The sequence below is a fragment of the Stenella coeruleoalba genome (assembly GCF_951394435.1).
Source record: "Stenella coeruleoalba genome assembly, chromosome: 9".
In the NCBI taxonomy this organism is placed as follows: Eukaryota; Metazoa; Chordata; class Mammalia; order Artiodactyla; family Delphinidae; genus Stenella; species Stenella coeruleoalba.
The window spans coordinates 24,891,153-24,912,076 of NC_137155.1; the positions used below are offsets into that span (position 1 = coordinate 24,891,153).

The 20,924-nt window shown below is 37.0% G+C and overlaps 1 protein-coding gene across 3 annotated transcripts in view; it reads right to left on the reverse strand.

The window, feature by feature from the left end:
• CACNA2D1 (calcium voltage-gated channel auxiliary subunit alpha2delta 1) overlaps nt 1-20,924 on the reverse strand; it is a 513,049-nt gene that overhangs the window by 464,846 nt on the left and 27,279 nt on the right. Inside the window, exon 2 of one of the 3 annotated variants that reach the window (XM_079931862.1) lies at nt 19,456-19,547. The exons of 1 other annotated variant lie outside the window; for it this stretch is intronic. The gene's annotated coding sequence lies outside the window, so the exon portion shown is untranslated. Of the gene's footprint in view, nt 1-19,455; nt 19,567-20,924 lie in introns of all 3 variants that reach the window. One more of the 3 variants, XM_079931861.1, reaches the window with a different exon arrangement.

Genomic DNA, 20,924 nt, shown 5'->3' on the forward strand with positions numbered 1-20,924 from the left:
CGGCAGGCGGACTCTCAACCACTGCGCCACCAGGGAAGCCCCAGTATCTCCATCTTATAAATAAACAAACTAATGCTTAAACCAGGTAGGTAACTTGTCTATGTTCAAACAGCCAGGAATTTGCTGGACTGGGGTTCAAATCCAGATCTTTCTGGGTCTGAAGCCCATACTTGAAGCTAGTAGACTCCATGATCTCCCATGACATTCCTTATATAATATCCAATAATAATATCCAGGAGCATTACTATGTACCATTCCCTATACATATATTACTTTGTGTTAGTATATGGAAAACGCAATAAAGTAGATATTGTGATCTTCAATGTAGAGTAAAAGAACCTTAAGTTCAAAAGGGTTAGGTAATCTGTCCCAGCTTACCAACTAGTGTATGACAGAGCTGGTGTTTACTTCCAAGTATACCTAGAAAAAAAGTGTTCTTTTTCATGATGTAGTGACTCCATTTACTAAGGGTGTTTTCATCTAAGGTCGATGCTATCCTGATAGTCAACTTTTTTTTCCCATGAATTAACACAGAAGAACCTTTGGATTCTTTCTTCCTTCTCAGGTACATAGAGTAGAAAAGCAGAGGGGAAAAAAAGCCAGAAACTCTGCCAAAAAGCTGTACTTCCAAGCAAGACAACTGGCCCATTAACAAATGCCTCTATCAATATCTTACCATCTGCTGTTTGCACTGTACTTGTCAATATTGAGCATCACTCACAGTTCATACGACCATACAAAATCTCAGAAAGCACAGGGTACCAAGGTGAAAAAAAGGCTAATTCAAAGATGGTTTTAGAATCTGACAACACATTCACCACACAAGTATATAATTAGATGAAAACAAGTTATGTCCGCTGCATGCTTTATGTGTCCGGGAAAAATTCCTCATAATTTCTAGCAGTAGATTGAACAGGACTGGCAAATTATACAGGGTAATCTCCACTTCTCCTGCTGACTCACCTGACATTTTGCCCCCTCATCTAACGCTGAAGCCTCAGATTATCCAAAGTAATCTGCTTAAATTCAAAGTACAGTGAAATTTAATTATCCATGTCATAAAGGGGTACTAATATTATGGCAGACTAAGGTAGACTACAGCACAAAAATATATTTGGCCTTTAAATACCTTAAATATTTTCACACAATAGATTTTTTTCCTTAAGCTTTGTTTTGTTCCCTTGCACAGATTCAAACCAAACAGAAGGCAGGAATTGTTTGCAGAAGTAAAGTTGGTGGTCCCATATGGTGGGATTTAAGTGGAGCTGGGAAGATTAACGTCCTTCCCATCTGTAATTAGTCATTCTTTGTTTTATATAAACGTTTCTCCCTTCCCTGAAGTGTTCTTTTATTTTAAAATACCCCTGTGAGGGTTGACATATTAAAGCACTATCAGCTAAGAATTAATGAATTTATTATGATTTAGAAAATAGATAAAGCAATATATATGAACACTAAGTACCTCAGAGAAAAAAAAAAGAATCCCCGGGTTCTGTTCCATGTCAATGCAAAAATCCTAATTATAAATGTTTCCCCCTAGATTTAAAGGTTCAAGTGCCTCTGTAAGTCATTAGGAAACAGCAAAGATAAGAAATAAATTTATTATCGTTCACTTTGAAACATAATGTTCCCTTTTTCCAGGTAATATTCTAGGAGTGATATCAGTTTGATTGTATTATCAACAATTTCCATGAATTTTGTAAATATGAAGTTATAAGTAAACAGTCTTCCAGCTCAATGCTGAAAGATTCAAATATAATAAAATGACAGACTACAAAAAAAAGAAGGAGGGCTTCCCTGGTGGTGCAGTCGTTAAGAATCCACCTGCCAGTGCAGGGGACCAGGGTTCGAGCCCTGGTCTGGGAAGATCCCACATGCCACGGAGCAACTAAGCCCGTGCACCGTAACTACTGAGCCTGCGCTCTAGGGCCTGCGAGCCACAACTACTGAACCCATGTGTCACAACTACTGAAGCCTGCGAGCCTAGAGCCCGTGCTCTGCAACAAGAGAAGCCACGTCAATGAGAATCCCGCGCACCACAACGAAGAATAGCCCCCACTCGCCGCAACCAGAGAAAAGCCCACACGCAGCAACGAAGACCCAACACAGCCAAAAATAAAAAAATAAAAAATACTTTAAAAAAAAAAAGAAGGAAAAGAGCAATAACCTTGAATTACCTTGAAACGGCAATTGCATGTAAAATTTTTACCTATATACCGACATATGGGATGTGGTCCAGTTATGCAATGGCTCAAATAATAGTACGGTATCTATGTGAACAAAAATGCAAATGAAAAGAGGAGCTAATAAGATATACATTTAAATTAGAAATGGAATTTAAAATAAAATTTAATCGTTTGAGTATTTTATTTCAATGTAATAAGCAAACAAAAAAGATGTACTTGCTGTCCATTCTTAAATTATTTTAACATAATAAAAACAAAAACTTGAAAAAAACTTTCCAACACATAAAATCCATTTATAAGAATATCTGCTAGTAGCTAATCTCTCTTGGGCATAGTTACCAAATGCTGCATTGTATTTATACTAAAGCTTTCACTTGTGTCTGATATAAAGAAGACTAAGAAAAATAATTGTAAAGAAATATTTATTCTGATATTCTAAAATGTAAAATTATCAAATAAATATAAAATAGACATTTGACTTATTGATATAGGTACATATATAATTTATATACACTATCTTATTTATAGATGGCTATCTTACACACCACTAATGCAATACCAATGAGAAAATGGCAGAAACGACAGTTTATTGAGATAAGCATTGAAAAGAAACAGGAACTTAGAGTGAAAAGAACTGAAAAAAAATATTTGCTAAAGGTTAAGGGTAAAATATCAACATTTACTCAGCCTTTGGTATACAATGCAAGGAACAGCAATAAAAGAGACTCAATTCTTACTCTCAGATAATACAGAAAAAAATTAAATAAATTAAGTATACTAAGTACATCAATAAAGGCAAGCACACGTGCAACATGACCCAGAGGACGGTGTGATTAACTCTGCGGTGAAATGGAAGTTGAGAGGAATCAAAGTGGGCTCTAGAGAACACATTTCTGGATACATCTACCTGAATTTAAGTCAGAATTTAGTGATTTTATCATTAATACCTTCAGTCCTCTTTATAAATCTTAAATAGCTTACAAGAAAAAAGACAAACGGAAGGAAGGAGGGGAAGGGAGGATAAAGAAAATTAGAAGAAAGGAAGAGAGGAAGGAAGAGAAGAAAGGAAGGAAAAAATAAAACTAAATTTTCCATAGTGAAATCTATCATGATAGATAAGAGAGAGCATTAGTGTCAAGTTATCGACAATTAATATCACTTGCCAGCTAGTTTGCCCCACAGACCCTTTCTGAAAGCAGTGTATCCTGTATAGAAAACAAAGAATAAGAGACAGCTCCAAAAAAAGCCACATGCATAAGGTATATTTGGGGGAGCTTTTAGGGGCTTCTTTGCTTCTGTTTGTTGGCTATTTGGTTTGTTTTGTGTTTGTCTTCCTAGAATCCTTTCTATTTAACAAAAAAGATTTCTCAAAAAATGACAAGCATTTCAGGCTACTATTAACATTTAGTATATTACAAAATCCCTAAACCCTTAAAATACTGTACTAGACCTGTGACTTTCCAAATTAGTTCTACATTTGGAAGAGAAAAATTACACACTAGTCATTACATTTAATTAGCTAGAGCTATTGCATATGAAAGCATAAATAGAAAGAGAAGTGACAGGGAAGAGAAAAACTAAGCCACAACACCAATGGCTTAAGTTACAGACTCAAATACACAATAAACCTAACCATCAGAAGTAAAAGAATCAAAGGCTGATTATGTGTGAAAGGGAGAAGGAGAACAGGAGAAGAAGCCAAAAGATTCAAGGCCACTTCAGATCTTTATTCGTCAGGACTTCCATAAAGCCATTGTGCTCCTCTCTCTGTGTCTGACTAAAACGAAACAAATTACCAGGTACTAACATACTTTACCAGAATGGAGAGCCCTTCTCCAAAACACCAGCTTTCTTACTTGGAAAAGTCCACAGTTCCTTGTCTTTTAAACCTCTTCACCCTCAGCCACAATATGAGACACTAATAATGATAATGATAGCAGCAAGAGGAGATGGCCTCTCCTATTGCCAAAAATTATGGTAAATGGGCGACTTTCAAAGCAACCTATGGGTACATAATATAATCAGCCCTTTGCAGATGTATTTAAAAAATACTTATTGAATGTCTATTACATGTAGACATTTGAAATACAATACTGAACAAAAAAGACAAAAAACCACAACTCCGATGGATTGCACAATCTGGCTAAGTAAACTGACCTACAGAGAACTTAAAAGATATTTGCCGGGCACTGAACACCGGGTAAGTGACAAGTGCAATGTCAAGCAATTTGATTCCAGGACCCATTCGCTCATACCATGTGCTTTGCTGCTATGGATGTAAGAGCACACTTGCCAGGGCTCGGGCATGGCATTCTACTTTTCAGATTTTAGATTTTTCCACTAAATATTATATTAGTAGTAATTCAATGTAATACAGTTATATTTTTTAAAAAAGTAAACCTCTAAGCACAAAACTCAAAATATGCAAAGTAAAAATGCTGATTCTAAAAGTGTTTGAGGAACTAAGCTGAATATTACAATGTTCATTGATAGAAACAGTTGATTACAATTAATAGTTTATTTGAGTCCAATTAATAGCCTAAAGGAAGTTAGAATAGCATGCATGTCTATCTGTACTTACAATAAAACACTTGACATTTTAATCAATGTTTAGTAGTAAGTACATATTTTCTCAGCCTAAAGAAATATTCTGTAACAGAAAGAACACTGTAATTAGAGCCAAGCAGATGCCTCTAACTACTCTGAGTCTCCACTCATGTATGTAAAAAATAAAATCGGCATAAGACACATCCCTGACATTTGTTTGATAGGCTTAAGTGAGATAAATGTAAAAATGCTATGCAAACTAAAGAAAGCACTGTTCTTTATCATTCTCTTTTCACAAAATTACAGAATTATTTGGACTTTCTAGTATATTTTATTACTTTGGTAACTATTAGTTGAATTTTGCCTATGTACAATTCAAAATAAATGTACCCTTCCCTTAACTCTTTAACCCAAACTCAAGTTTTAGTAACCATTATTTCCGAGTTGATACTACCTCTGAACTGCCATATTGGTCCTTTACTCTCCAAGTTTCTCCTTCCCCGCTTTCAAGTTTTGTGTAATTTTTAAGCAATGCAGAGTTCTAGGTATAACTGGGTAAGTCCCATAATCTAGGTCTTTAAACATGGAGATGAATATTTGGATAATCTCAAGTCAGCTAACATTTCTCTAATGTTAGCATTTCTCATGTTTGATTCACCACTTAGTGGCTATACAACATATTTCTGCCCTGGGGATTCCTTGTACTTGCTACTTCTTTTTTTGTTCTTTTTTTTGGCGGTATGCAGGCCTCTCACTGTTGTGGCCTCTCCTGTTGCAGAGCACAGGCTCCGGACGTGCAGGCTCAGTGGCCATGGCTCACGGGCTCAGCCACTCCGCGGCATGTGGGATCTTCCTGGACCAGGGCACGAACCCGTGTCCCCTGCATCGGCAGGCGGACTCCCAACCACTGCGCCACCAGGGAAGCCCCTACTTGCTCCTTCTTTACTTCCGAATAACTATTCCTCAATTTAGAATATCGCCCTTCATTTCTGTTCACTATGTACAACCTTTCTATGTAAAACTCACTATTATTCTGAAGCTTGGTTTTCGTGGCAGCAATCCTATTTTCTGTATCCAAATAATGAAGGAAATAGATCTACGCTGAAACCAAGATCTAAACCACCACTCAGCTCATGCAGCTCAATATCAAAATAACAAAAAATCCAATCAAAAAATGGGCAGAAGATCTAAGCAGACATTTCTCCAAAGATATACAGATGGCCAAGAGGCACATGAAAAGGTGCTCAACATCACTAATTATTAGAGAAATGCAAATCAAAACTACATCGAGGTATCACCTCACTCCAGTCAGAATGGCCATCATCAAAAAGCCTACAAATAATAAATGATGGAGAGGGTGTGGAGAAAAGGGAAACCTGTTGGTGGGAAGGTAAACTGGTGCAGCCACTATGGAAAATACTATGGAGGTTCCTTAAAAAACTAAAAATAGAGCTACCATATGATCCTGCAATCCCACTCCTGGACACATATCTAGAGAAAACCGTAATTCGGAAAGATACGTGCACCCCAATGTTCACTGCAGCACTATTTACAATAGCCAAGACATGGAAGCAACCTAAATGTCCATCGACAGAGGAATGGATAAAGAAGATGTGGTATATATTTATAATGGAATATTACTCGGCCATAAAAAAGAATGAAATAATGTCATTTGCAGCAACATGGATGGACCTAGAGATTATCATACTAAGTGAAGTAAGCCAGGCAGAGAAAGACAAATATTGTATGATATCACTTATATGTGGGATCTAAAAAATGATACAAATGAACTTATTTTCAAAACAGAAATAGGCACACAGCCACAGAAAACAAACTTATGGTTACCAAAGGGGAAAGGCAGGGGGGACGGACAAAATAGGAGTTTGGGATTAACATATACACACTACTATATATAAAGTAGATAACTCACAAGGACCTACTGTATAGCACAGGGAACGGTACTCAATATTTCTTCCTTTTCTTAATATATTTATAGGCTTTATATATTTGTGCTTATGATGATATTCTTAGATCGTGATTATTCTTAATAACAATATTCATTTTGCCTAGAACTGAGCATTTGAAAATGTAGACATCTATGCTGATGGAGCCCACAAACTAGTGGAGAAACACAAAGGCAAAGCAGTGACAACAATATAATGCAATAAGGGTTTTAATGAGGTACTTGAACAATGAAAGAGCAATATTAGTACAGAAGGTAGCAACTAAGTTCTTCTGCCGGCCAAATTTACTGAATGTATATTGCCATATTATAGAATGTGCTAAGCCCATATGAGGTCATTTAATCATCATTGCCATGTTCTGTGATAGGCGCTTACATACCATAGATGAGTAGAGAGGTTAAATAACTTACCAAAGTAACACAGTAGTGGGTCAAGATGCATAGCACTTACTAGAGAAGACTTTAAACTGCGTCTTGAAAGATGAAATGTTTCTCAATAGGTGATAAAAGCGGAAAAGAGCAAGCCGGTGGTGGCAATAAAATGACTAACAGCCAATAGTCATGACTATGTGAACAGGCTGGTGAGAGGCACCAGCGGGACAGGATTGGACAGACGGAGAGAGTGGCCAAGGACAAAGCCTCATAAAGAGGCTGCTTCCAACTGCTTTTTTACCTAAATATCTATAGGTGAAGTCATTCCTTAAACATTACATCTATAGGAAACTCAGGTTAAACCACAACTATCAACATACAAGAAAGGACTCAGTAGCCTTACAGCTCCGGTCCTAATAAACAGTTAGGACAGAGAGACTTACAGAGAGTGAAGAAGAAAGAACACTGAGCTGAGAGAGAAGGATCGTGACCTCTTCATGATTTTTAATCGCAGAGAATCAGCTTATTTACCCCTCCTATCGTTTAACTGTCTTTGCCCCAGTACAAACATTATTCCATTTACGGAAGCTTATTTTAACAATATAGTTTTCAAGTCAGAGTTTGTGTGCATGTTTTAATTCTTTATTATGAATTATGTGTTGAACCATTTATTATTACATAAATATATGCATGTGTACATATGCGTGTGTATGTATCTCTTCACACTACTATACCCAGAGACGTAATATGCTGCTAATAGACACAATGAATAAAATAAGTAACATTTTAGAATTGCTCTACTCATTTCTGAGTGAGGTTTCACTAGAAAATCACTGTAGTTTCCCTCTTTCCTTCTTTTCTCCTATCCTCCCTTCCTTCCATTTTTCTTTTTTTCTTTTCTTCCTTCTTTTGTTCATCCTTTTGCTCTTTCATTCTTTCTTTGAATTATAAGTTGGGAGATATTTTGATATTGGAACAGAGAACCTTCTACAATTAACTCACCAATTCAAATCTAAGCAACACAGTCAGTCACCAAAATCTTGCTGGACTATTATTGTGAAATGGAGTAAAGTTTTCAGTCACATAAAACTCACAATCAACATGAAAAGGCACTCTTGCTTCTACTCAATTCTATTTGTCTATGTTGTGATTTAACAAAGCTTTGTGTTTTAAATAGCTATGTTGGAATTGAACTGTTCTCACAAGATAGTAAAAGAATTTAGAAAAAAATACTGTTAACAACGAAACAACTTTAGGTTTACATTTCCCTTTTATAAACTGATTGGTGAAACTTTTATATTACAGTTTTAATTCACTATCTATTTGTAAATGGGTGAAAACTAAGAAGCTGCATCTCCCATCTCACCTTTTCTTTCCATTTTATACCCTCCATCTCAAAGACAAAAAAGCCCAAAATGAGGCACTTGAGAGTTATCATTACAATTCGTACCCACAGTCTCTAAAATTAAATGTACCTAAACCATCACAGAGACCCTTCTACATTTAAGTCACCAACCCACATTCTTCCAATTTTCCAGGTTTATAGCATCACTCATTCATTTATTCAGCCAACTTTTTTTGATACCTAAGATATGCCAGCTAATGTGTTAGGCATTAAAAGATAAATAAACCATTCATTCATTCATTCAATATGTTGACCACAAAATCCAGAAGAGAAATATTTTCTTCCCTACTTACTGAAAAATAGCCTTAGACATCATTCTAACCAACTTGGGTGTCATTCCCACCACCGTCATGAGGGATGGGATTGCACTGACTAGCATGGAATCAGGGCTCACCTAAGCTATGTGGAGACCACATAGTGGGGGAAAACTGGAATGAATGCTGGGGAAGCAATCCCAGTGTCCTGCTCAATTGCCTTCCAAGACGGACGTGGTTATTATTATTCCATTTCCCTGAAGGAAATTATTTTTTTAAAAACATATCAAAGAAAAAAAATTTATCTGTGATTTATGGACTTTTTAAGACTGATTAAGCTTCCAACATCACCCAAATCCAACCACACTCTCTTGCCAGATGTAGTGACAATGGAAATATTCAAGCTCTATGAGAAAATATATTAATACTGTAAATATGGAATAGTTTTTGTAGGTGTGAAGGGATAAAATCTAGTGCAGTAAACTGAGAATTCACTTCCTTCCCCCCTTTCTCAGCCCTCCACCCCCAATACTTAACACTGAGTCAGTAGTCAAAGGAGGACACCAAAGTACACAGATGCAAGAGTCAAATTCTTGGATGAGAGTTCTAAATAAGTTCTTGAAACCCTGGCCAATAGAGAGACATGTAAGTGGCTGACAGAGGCCAGTGACCTGAAGGAACCTCAGGGCTGCAGTGAGGGGCACAGAGAGCGACATGTGCAGGAACATGCGTATCTAAGGATCTGCAGTAGGGACAGAGGCCAAAACAGACTCGCTTCATTTCAAAGGATGCTAGAAGAAATCTTCCTTTCCAAAGCCTAGAAACGACTTAGGCCTGCCTTAGATCTCAAACTGCCACCCCTAGTTCAAATGGGTTAGTGAACAATCCTCTCAAATTGATGGAAGTTAGTTGTAAGTAACCAGCTTAAGTTCTCTACTATCATGGTTAAGGCTCAAATTTAAAATAAAGTTCAATTATAGGTGAATAAATTTCGTTTTATCTCCTGCATGCTTGCTTTTTTATGCATCACAGAACATTCACTTAAAGCCAAACTTTAATTCTACAGTTGGCACCATGAGATAACTTGAAACTAACTCGTTATTTCTCAGTCAGTACTACTAATTTTACACTCGGAAAAGAAACCCATGAACCTATCTGCCCTATGTCTCACGTAGTTTCTCTCTCTGGTGTCAACAGAAAAGGTATTTGCTAGACCAGTGAAGTCCAGAGAGAACAGTGATTTGCCAGATATGGTCCATCGCATCACTGAGAATTTAGGGTTAGGTTTCAGCATTTGTTGCTGTCACTCAAATACTAAATCTATATTTACATGGGGCAGTAAGTGGAGATTTAAAGAGAAGAATCCAAAGCATCCAAGATACTTTCCTGTCCTGACTTAGCTGCTTTTGAGAATTACTCTCATGGAGCTAGAGTTATTCAAAACTAGTTAAATAAAACCCTATTGGTGTTATAATAAATTCTGTTGAGGTAAAAGGGGAGGGTTGGCAAAAAACATTGATTTTAATCTTTACCACCTTTCTAATTATCTGACTAGTCACTTCATGTCACTGTTCGTGAGGATTCTGAACATTAAATATGATCAGTGTTGAAATACAGCAAGTGCTCTCGATATACAAGTGCAGATGTATGTCTAATACAGGGAAAAGTAACATGAAAATAATAGACCATTAATACGTGTTACATTTAAATGTATTAAAATTTAAATATAAAATTTAAATATGAAATTGTATATTAAAATTAGGCAGACTGGTCTAAAACAGACATAGAATTAAGGTTTAAAATCAATATATAAATTGAGGTATACAGATAAGTTAAATTTATGTGAACAGAATCATATTTCTAAAATTGGGGAAATAATTTACAACTAAAGAAAATACAACATCCCTGCCCCCCCCCAAAAAAAAACACCCAAAACGAAAAACAAAACATGGATAGAACTATAGGAGCCAGTCAGTAGGAAAATAAAGGACAAAGTCTAGGAATTCACAGTATGGTTCAGTGTCCGGTAGCAATGTTGTCTGTGGAATTCATAAGGGGATTCCAAAGAACATGGCTCAGCATGTATTATACACCACAGATTATCAAGTCTGTACAATGGGAACCATTTCTCAAGTGTGGGGATTAGAATCTGAATGGTGTTTGTCAGAAGACATTCCCCAACCTACCATCAAAGAGTGTAACATCCTCAACTCCTCCCACCTTTGGGGGATTCTCGTGCTACATGTAAAAGGAATAGGATGTTGATAATGAGGGAGGCTATGCACATGTCGGGGCAGGAGGGACATGGGAATATTCTGTATTACCTTTCTCTCAATTTTGCTGTGAAAATAAAACTATTCTAAAATATAAAGTCTTTTAAAAAAAATTCTAATTTTGGAGAAAACCTGGCTGAGAAATCATACCTTTGATGTTTATCACACTGCTTTTTTTCTGTAAATCCTTATATATTTTAATCATGGAAGCTTTTTTTTTTTATCTCACTACTTTAGTTTCTTTTTTAAATTTTATTTTATTTTTTTATATATCAGGTTCTTATTCGTTATCTATTTTATACACATTAGTGTATACGTGTCCATCTCAATCTCCCAATTTATCCCACCACCCCCACCCCTGCGCTTACCCCCTTAGTGTCCGTACATTTGTTCTCTCCATCTATGTCTCTATTTCTGGCATGCTAACCAGTTCATCTGTACCATTTATCTAGATTCCACATGTATGTGTTTATATACAATATTTGTTTGTCTTTCTGACTTAGTTCACTCTGTATGACAGTCTCTAGATCCATCCACATCTCTACAAATGACCCAATTTCATTCCTTTTTATGGCTGAGTAATATTCCATTGTATATATATACTACAACTTCTTTATCCATTCATCTGTCGATGGGCATTTAGGTTCCTTCCATGACCCAGCTACTGTAAAGAGTGCTTCAATGAACATTGGGGTGCATGTGTCTTTTTGAATTATGGTTTTCTCAGGGTATATGCCCACTAGTGGGATTGCTGGATCATATGGTGATTCTATTTTTAGTATTTTAAGGAACCTCCATACTGTTCTCCATAGTGGCTGTATCAATTTACATTCCCACCAACAGTGCAAGAGGGTTCCTTTTTTTCTCCACACCCTCTAAAGCATTTGCTGTTTGTACATTTTCTGATGATGCCCATTCTAACCGGAGTGAGGTAATATCTCACTGTGGGCTTGATTTGCATTTCTCTAATAATTAGTGATGTTGAGAAGCTTTTGATGTGCCTCTTGGCCATCTGTATGTCTTCTTTGGAGAAATGTCTATTTAGGTCTTCTGCCCATTTTTGGATTGGGTTGTTTGTTTTTTTTTAACATTGAGCTGTATCAGCTATTTATATATTTAGGAGATTAATCCTTTGTCCGTTAATTCATTTGCAAATATTTTCTCCCATTCTGACGGTTGTCTTTTCGTCTTTACAGTTTCCTTTGCTATGCAAAAGCTTTTAAGTTTCAATAGGTCTCATTTGTTTATTTTTGGTTTTATTTCCATTACTCTGGGAGGTGGGTCAAAAAACATCTTGCTGTGATTTATGTCAAAGAGTGTTCTTCCTATGCTTTCTTCTAAGAGTTTTATAGTGTCCAGTCTTACATTTAGGTCTTTAATCCATTTTGAGCTTATTTTTGTGTATGGTGTTAGGGAGTGTTCTAATATCATTCTTCTACATGTAACTGTCCAGTTCTCCCAGCACCACTTATTGAAGAGACTGTCTTTTTTCCATTGTATATCCTTGCCTCGTTTGTCATAGATTAGTTGACCATAGGTGAGTGGGGTTATCTCTGGGCTTTCCATCCTGTTCCACTGATCTATATTTCTGTTTTTCTTCCAGTACCACATTGTCTTGATTACTGTAGCTTTGTAATACAGTCTGAAGTCAGGGAATTTGATTCCTCCAGCTCCGTTTTTTTCCCTCAAAATTGCTTCGGCTCTTTGTGGTCTTTTGTGTCTCCATACAAATAGTGAAATTTTTCGTTCTAGTACTGTAAAAAATGCCATTGGTAATTTGATAGGGATTGCATTGAACCTGTAGATTGCTTTGGGTAGTATACTCATTTTCACAATATTAATTCTTCCAATCCAAGAACATGGTATATCTCTCCATCTGTTTGTGTCATCTTTGATTTCTTTCATCACTGTACTATACTTTTTTGAGTACAGATTTTTACCTTCTTAGGTAGGTTTATTCCTAGGTATTTTATTCTTTTTGTTGCAATGGTGAATGGGATTGTTTTCTTAATTTCTCTTTCTGCTCTTTTGTTGTTAGTGTATAGGAATGCAAGAGATTTCTGTGCATTAATTTTGTATCATGCAATTTTACCAAATTCATTGATTAACTCTAGTAGTTTTCTGATGGCATCCTTAGGATTCTCTGTGTAGAGTATCATGGCATGAGCAAAGAGTGACAGTTTTAATTATTCTTTTCCTATTTGTATTCGTTTACTTTTTCTTCTCTGATTGCTGTGGCTAGGGCTTCCAAAACTATCTTGAATAACAGTGGCAAGAGTGGATATCCTTGCCTTGTTTCTGATCTTAGGGTAAATGCTTTCAGTTTTTCACCACTGAGAATGATGTCTGCTGTGGGTTTGTCATACATGGCCTTTATTATGTTGAAGTAGGTTCCCTCTATGCCCACTTTCTAGAGAGTTTTTATCATGAATGGGTGTTGAATTTTGTCAAAAGCTTTTTCTGCATCTAATGAGATGATCATATGGTTATTACTCTTCAATTTGTTAATATGGTGTATCATACTGATTGATTTGCATATATTGAAGAATCCTTGCATCCCTGGGATAAATCCACTTGATCATGGTGTATGATCCTTTTAATATGTTATTGGATTCCGTTTGCTAGTATTTTGTTGAGGATCTTTGCATCTATATACATCAGTGATATTGGTCTATAATTTTCTTTTTCTGTAGTATCTTTGTCAGGTTTTGGTATCAGGGTGATGGTGGCCTCATAGAATGAGTTTGGGAGTGTTCCTTCCCCTGCAATTTTTTGGAAGACTTTGAGAAGGATGGGTATTAGTTTTTCTCTAAATGTTTGACGGAATTCACCTGTGAAGCCATCTGGTCCTGGACATTTGTTTGAAGATTTTTAATCACAGCTTCAATTTCATTACTTGTGATTGGTCTGTTCATATTTTCTATTTCTTCCTGGCTCAGAACTAGAATGCTACACCTTTCTAAGCATTTGTCCATTTCTTCCAGGTTGTCCATTTTATTGGCATAGAGTTGCTTGTTGTAACTGTTGTAACTTCTCCTTTTTCATTTCTCTGTTGTAACTTCTCCTTTTTCATTTCTAATTTTCTTAATTTGAGTCCTTTCTCTCTATTTCTTGATGAGTCTGGCTAAAGGTTTACCAATTTTGTTCATCTTCTCAAAGAACCAGCTTTATTTTATTGATCTTTGCTATTGTTTTCTTTGTTTCTATTTCATTTATTTCTGCTCTGATCTTTATAATTTCTTTCCTTCTGCTAACTTTGGGCTTTGTTTTTCTTTCTCTAGTTCCTCTAGGTGTAACATTAGATTGTTTATTTGAGATTTTTCTTGTTTCTTGAGGTAGGCTTGTATAGCTATAAACTTCCCTCTTAGAACTGCTTTTGCTGCATCCCATACATGATGGATCATTGTGTTTTCATTGTCATTTGTCTCTAGGTATTTTTTGATTTACTCTTTGATTTCTTCAGTGATCTCTTGGTTATTTACTAACGTATTGTTTAGCCTCCATGTGTTTTTTATGTTTTTTCCCCAGTAATTTATATCTAATCTCATAGTGTTGTGGTCAGAAAAAAAGCGTAATATAATTTCAATTTTCTTAAATTTACCAAGGCTTGATTTGTGACCCAAGATGTGATCTATCCTGGAGAATGTTCCATGCGCACTTGAGAAGAAAGTGTAATCTGCTGTTTTGGGATGGAAACTCCTATATATATCAATTAAACCTATCTGGTTTATTGTGTCATTTAAAGCTTCTGTTTCCTTATTTATTTTCTGTCTGGATGATCTGTCCATTGGTGCAAATGAGGTGTTAAATTCCGCCACTAATATTGTGTTACTGCCGATTTCCTCTTTTAGAGCTGTTAGCATTTGCCTTACATATTGAGGTGTGCCTATGTTGGGTGCATATATGTTTATAATTGTTTTATCTTCTTCTTGGATTGATCCCTTGATCATCATGTAGTGTCCTTCCATGTCTCTTGTAACATTATTTTAAAGTCTATTTTATCTGATATTAGGATTGCTACTAGAGCTTTCTTTGGATTTCCATTTGCATGGAATACCTTTTCCATCCCCTCACTTTCAGTCTGTATGTGTCCTTAGGTCTAAAGTGGGTCTCTTGTAGACAGCATACATATGGGTCTTGTTTTTATATACATTCAGTGAACCTGTGTCTTTTGGTTGGAGCATTTAATCCATTCACATTTAAGGTAATTATCGATATGTATGTTCCAATTACCATTTTCTTAATTATTTTGGGTTTGTTTTTGTAGGTCCTTTTCTTCTCTTCTGTTTCCCACTTAGAGAAGTTCTTTTAGCATTTGTTGTAGAGCTGGTTTGGTCGTGCTAAATTCTCTTAGCTTTTGCTTGTCTGTAAAGCTTTTGATATCTCTGTCGAATCTGAATGAGATCCTTGCTGAGTAGAGTATCTTGGTTGTAGGTTCTTCCCTTTCATCCCTTTAAGTATATCATGCCACTCCATTCCGGCTTGTAGAGTTTCTGCTGAGAAATCAGCTGTTAACCTTATGGGAGTTCCCTTGGATGTTATTTTCGTTTTTCCCTTCTTGCTTTTAATAATTTTCCTTTGTCTTTAATTTTTGTCAATTTGATTACTATGTGTCTCAGCGTGTTTCTACTTGGGTTTATCCTGCCTGGGACTCTCTGCGCTGCCTGGACTTGGGGGGCTATTTCCTTTCCCATGTTAGGGAAGTTTTCAACTATAATCTCTTCAAATATTTTCTCAAGTCCTTTCTCTCTCTCTTCTCCTCCTGGGACGCCTATAATGAGAATGTTGGTGCATTTAATGTTGTCCCAGAGGTCACTCAGAGTGTCTTCGTTTCTTTTCATTCCTTATTCTTTATTCTGTTCCACAGCAGTGAATTACACCATTCTGTCTTCCAGGTCACTTATCCGTTCTTCTGCCTCAGTTATTCTGCTATTGATTCCTTCTAGTGTAGTTTTCATTTCAGTTATTATATTGCTCATCTCTGTTTGTTTGGTCCTTATTTCTTCTAGGTCTTTGTTAATCATTTCGTGCATCTTCTCGATCTTTGCCTCCATGCTTTTTCCAAGGTCCTGGATCAGCTTCACTATCATTATTCTGAATTCTTTTTCTGGAAGGTTGCCTATCTCCACTTCATTTAGTTGTTTTTCTGGGGTTTTATCTTCTTCCTTCATCTGGTACATAGTCCTCTGCCTTTTCATTTTGTCTATGTCTGTGAATGTGGTTTTCGACCCATAGGCTGCAGGATTGTAGTTCCTCTTGCTTCTGCTGTCTGCCCTCTGGTGGATGAGGCTATCTAAGAGGCTTGTGCATGCTTCCTGATGGGAGGGACTGGTGGTGGGTAGGGCTGGGTGCTCCTCTTGTGGGCAGAGCTCAGTAAAACTTTAATTCAATTGTCTGCTGATGGGTGGGGCTGGGTTCCCTCCCTGTTGGTTGTTTGGCCTGAGGCGACCCAACACTGGAGACTACCTGGGCTCTTTGGTGAGGCTAATGACAGACTCTGGGAGGGCTCAGGCACCAATAAGTACTTCCCAGATCTTCTGCTGCCAGTGTCCTTGTCCCCACGGTGAGCCACAGCCACCCCCTGCCTCTGCAGGAGACCCTCCAACACTACCAGGTAGGTCTGGTTCAGTCTCCCCTGGGGTCACTGCTCCTTGCCCTGGGTCTCGATGCACACACTACTTTGTGTGTGCCCTCCAAGAGTGGAGTCTCTGTTTCTCCCAGTCCTGTTGAAGTCCTGCAATCAAATCCCGCTAGCCTCAAAGTCTGATTCTCTCGAAATTCCTCCTCCCATTGCCAGACTCCCAAGTTGGGAAGCCTGACGTGGGGCTCAGAACCTTCACTCCAGTGGGTGGACTTCTGTGGTATAAGTGTTCTCCAGTGTGTGAGGCACCCACCCAGCGGTTATGGGACTTGATTTTATTGTGATTGCGCCCTGCCTACCATCTCTTTGTGGCTTCTCCTTTGTCTTTGGATGTGGGGTATCTATTTTGGTGAGTTCCAGTGTCTTTCTATTGATGACTGTTCAGCAGTTAGTTGTGATTCCAGTGCTCTCTCAAGAGGGAGTGAGCACACGTCCTGCTACTCTGCCATCTTGAACCAATCTCTGTCTTACTACTTTGTTATTTTTAGACTTTCCACACTTTCTTATCGACCTTACCAGTTAATCAGTTTTAAAATTTTTTTCAGTAATTATAATAAATTAACAGTTATGTTTAAGCAATTTCACATCTTTGCTGAGTGAATAGATGGGAAATTTTAAAATGTCACCCAGACCAATACTTCTGATTCTGTCCTGACTATTCCTACTTTTCTCATATTTATCATGTAACTAAATTCTGCCCACTCTTCCTTTATATTATTTCTTCTTTCCATCCTTCCATTTTTTGACGCCTTGAGTTGAAATCACCTGGACCACTACAAAAGCCTTGGTGATCCCTGTATTGACTTCTTCCCCTGGAACCCATCATTGTTGCAACTGGGCACACAAAAACACCAATACGGACCCAATTATACAATAGGCTGGTTCAACAATAAGATATGTAAAGGGCAGATGCTGTGTCTTATTTCTCTTTATCTCCAAGGTGTAGCACAGTGTATTACACAAAGAGAGTTCTAGATTAAAAGCACTCATTAATGCAACTCCACTCCCAGGGACTAAATACTGTGCAGAACACAATATGTATTCAATAGTTTTTGAATGAATAAGCATTTTTACTGAACTAATATAACCTACATATCTTTGCTAGATTAGCCTTCTAAATACGTAAAATATGTTCCCCCTTCAAAAATCTTCAATGGCTGCCCACTTCCATCAGGCTGAAATCCATTCAAGGCATTCCACCACCCAGCCTCTCCCTTGCACCTTCCTTTCGTCTCTTCTCATTATTCCTTTATAGAAGGCAACACGGCAGAGTTGAAAGGCCACTGCTTTTGGTATCAGAATAGCTACTGAATTATGTATGAATCTTGACTTGATGACTTACTAATGTATGATATTACAAACTCTTTGAACCTCACATTTTACTAAATAAAAGTAATTAATACCTGGCAGAAGTTGTAAACATAATAATCAAAATGCACCTAGCAGACAGGGCACACAAAGGAAAAATTGTATGAACTCTGCTCCCATTACAATAACAGTCCTTTTTCGATCAGACTGTATACTCTTAACCTTAGTTTAGTATATTCCTCGTGCTAATCTGAAACAGGGAAATTCAACCTACTATACTTGCACCTAAATCCCGTTCATTCTGTAAGGCCAACTCAAAAGCTACTCTATCTTAGATAAACATCATATTCAAGTACCAAGCAGTTGTAAACACAAGGGGTAATCAGCTAAGTAAGCGTGGTCCCAACATAATGTTATTCAATGAGAAGAAATTATCTACGGGGGAAGACCAGATAGGTCTAAATTAGCGATCTGAAGTCACCAACAAATGTTCACTATCAGTTTCTAACTGAGGCTTTAAAAGAAAATCTGTGATGGGGAGGACTGCAAACCAACAACTTGGTAAACTTTACAAGTGTCATACTTTCTATGAACTCTCCATGACCACATGAGCTCAGAGTTGTTACTCTTTCTGCATTCACTATAGCACTATTGTACATTGCTGTGAGGCACACATAGCTTTGGAATGTTAATTACTTCTTAAGTTGTATCTATTAGTTCCCCAGCTTCCAAATTCCTTCAGAACAAACAAAATACCAGATCCTTTAGTCTTTCTATCAGTGTCTTCTACATAGTAGGTATTCAACAAATATCTGAAATGACTATCATGTGTAGATTATCAAGCAATGAGAGACTTGTGGGTTTTTTTTTTTAATTAATCTTAGTGCATTTTAAAATGTTATTTCCTACAAATCATGCAAGCCAAATATAACTGGTTGTATATAATTCTGAAAGCACCTTACACAGGTCTCCAGTTTTTAAAATACGTTATTTCTTCTAATAGTTCTTAATACAGGACACTGACATACAAAGTGAAGTATGGTACCCAAAATGATGTAGATATTGGCAAAAGCAGAACTAACTGCTGTTGCATTCTCTAAGTCAGTGGTTCTCAACACTGGGTACACAATAAAATCATCTGGAGAGATTTTTTTTTTTTAGATACCAATGCCAAGCCAATTACTATCGTCTCTAGGGTAGGACTTAAGCACTGGTAATTTTTGAAAACTTCCCAGGTGATTCAAATATGCATCTGTGCTTAAAACCACTGTATCTCTCTTAATTCCAATGAACAACACGAATTGCTGACAGTTCCTGAGAAAGTCATTGTCCAAGATCTCTTCTGCCCACTATTGCTTCCTGGGCTTTAAATATTTAAGTATTTGAAACAGATATTCTTTATTAAGTATTGTCCTACCACTCCTGCACCACTATCTACCCAACACCCTTTCATTCTGATTACCTCAGCCTTAAGAAGAAAGTAATGCATGTTAACAGAAAAATTACCTCTCTTATGAGCTCAGTGGGTGAAGAAGCAAACTACATCAGGGTGGCTGATGACAGGTGACTGGCTGCGACACTGAGGAAGTCCCTCACACCTGTCAAGGGAAGCAAACACTGCAAGAGAGAGGGCGAGTCAGACGGAGCAGGCTCATAAGAGCAAACAGTGCTCCAACTGCTGTTGGCAGAGCTCTAAAAATAAAACTACAAAAGCACTGGGAAGGCAGAATGAATTCTTAACACTTGCTCTCTTCTATTTTAGTCCCTTACGAAGCAGGTGACTTCGGAACCAAGCGAGTCTTTTAACTTTCTATATCCCTCACTTTCAGAAATGATCCTCAGTTATGTTGTCATGACTGAATTCATTCCAACTATTTCAAGTTCATAATCATAAAGAGAATCTTTTTTAATCTTTCAAGACTGTTCTCTCTCAGGATTACACTCTAAAATAAGCTTCTTTGATATTCATTTGCCTATTTTACTTTGAAGATTTCTTTCACATGTATTATTCTGAGGAAAAAATGTTTATCCATTAATATTTTATGTATTCTTTTTGGGACTCATGTTTAAGAAGCAAGAGTTAAAAGAGTCATTAACGTACCCAGAGAAATAGCAGTTTAAATGTCCTCCATTAAAAAAATCACTGGTCTAGAGAAAGGAAAACTATAGACTTTCTAATAACATATTCAGTGACCCAAATAAGGTCATCCTTATTTTCAATGCTATTTTAAATGCTTGGTCTAGGGCAGTTCTGTATGAGAAGGTAACACAATGCTGAGGCTGACAGCAAGTTTGGAATCAGATCAGAGTTTTATCCCCTGTCCCACTGTTACTACCTATGTGTTCTGGAACAGGTTATTCACCTGCTCAAAACCTCAGCTTCTTCTTCACTTATAAAAGAGGAAAATAATGTCTATCCCCGTTTTACAGGGTTGAGGTCAGAATTAAATAAGACAATATAAGTAGAACACTAGCTTACTGCCTGGCCCCTAGCACTCAATAAATACTACCAATAATGGTTACTGCTAACAATAAATTATTATTCCATAAGCAGCTGACGATCCAACCATCAAGAAGCAATGTTATTTAAAATGTTGTTGATATTTTTAAATAGGCAAATACTATCAATATTTATATCTAACAATCCAAAATCTCAAAGCCTTTTTTCTAGACAGGCTTGCCTCTTCCCGTTTTCCTGGCACATACAGCATAATATAATAGGGGTAGAAAATACCTCAGGGAACTTTTTTTTCCTGAGTAGTAAACTTTGCTGGAGGAAATTCTGCATTTTGGTACATTTGTCACAACAGGCATGTACTACAGATGTCTACATTTGAAGAAAAGTTGAAATTATTTCATAGAAATTGAGAGTGCCTCAAGATGCTCAACTCCTAACCTCAAGCCCAAACTAAAACTACACACACACACACACACACACACACACACACAATTATCTATATTTGCAGATCCCAGAA